A 539-nucleotide genomic window follows, 5' to 3' on the forward strand; every position below is an offset into this window, starting at 1 on the left:
CTCCGTGGGAATGACCCTGATTCACACTACTACATATGTTTTTAGGTTTTAATCTTGGTTGCTACGACAGCACACCAGATTTTGGCGCTGTTGCCGATGAGTGATTCTAGTTGACTTTTATTTGTTCTTGTGATTCTGATTTCGTTGTTGTTATTTTTAAAAAAAAAAAAAAAAAAAAAAAAAATTGGCAGTACTATTCACAGTAGGATTTTTGGTGGAATTAGGAGCGGTGCAAGTACCCGTTTCGAAGAAAACAAAATTCTACACAGGACTAGTCTATCCATTTAGGATTCACTAGCCCTACCCTCTCGAGGACAAAAAACAACATTTGATAGGGTTTTTGGCCAGTTTTGTGTTTTTGGTCATAAAAAAAATAAAAAAATTAATTTTATTTTATTTTCTAGTTAGTTTTCATTACTTTCTAATTTTTTTATGAGGTTTTTTTTTGTATGACCTGGTCCTCTCATCTTGGTGATTTAACATTCGACCCAGAAATTGAGAGCACTTTGCGCAGGTTAAGGAAGGAAGCTCGGAGAAAT

The sequence above is a fragment of the Pistacia vera genome, unplaced genomic scaffold (genome assembly GCF_008641045.1).
Source record: "Pistacia vera cultivar Batoury unplaced genomic scaffold, PisVer_v2 Contig973, whole genome shotgun sequence".
Classification (NCBI taxonomy): domain Eukaryota; kingdom Viridiplantae; phylum Streptophyta; class Magnoliopsida; order Sapindales; family Anacardiaceae; genus Pistacia; species Pistacia vera.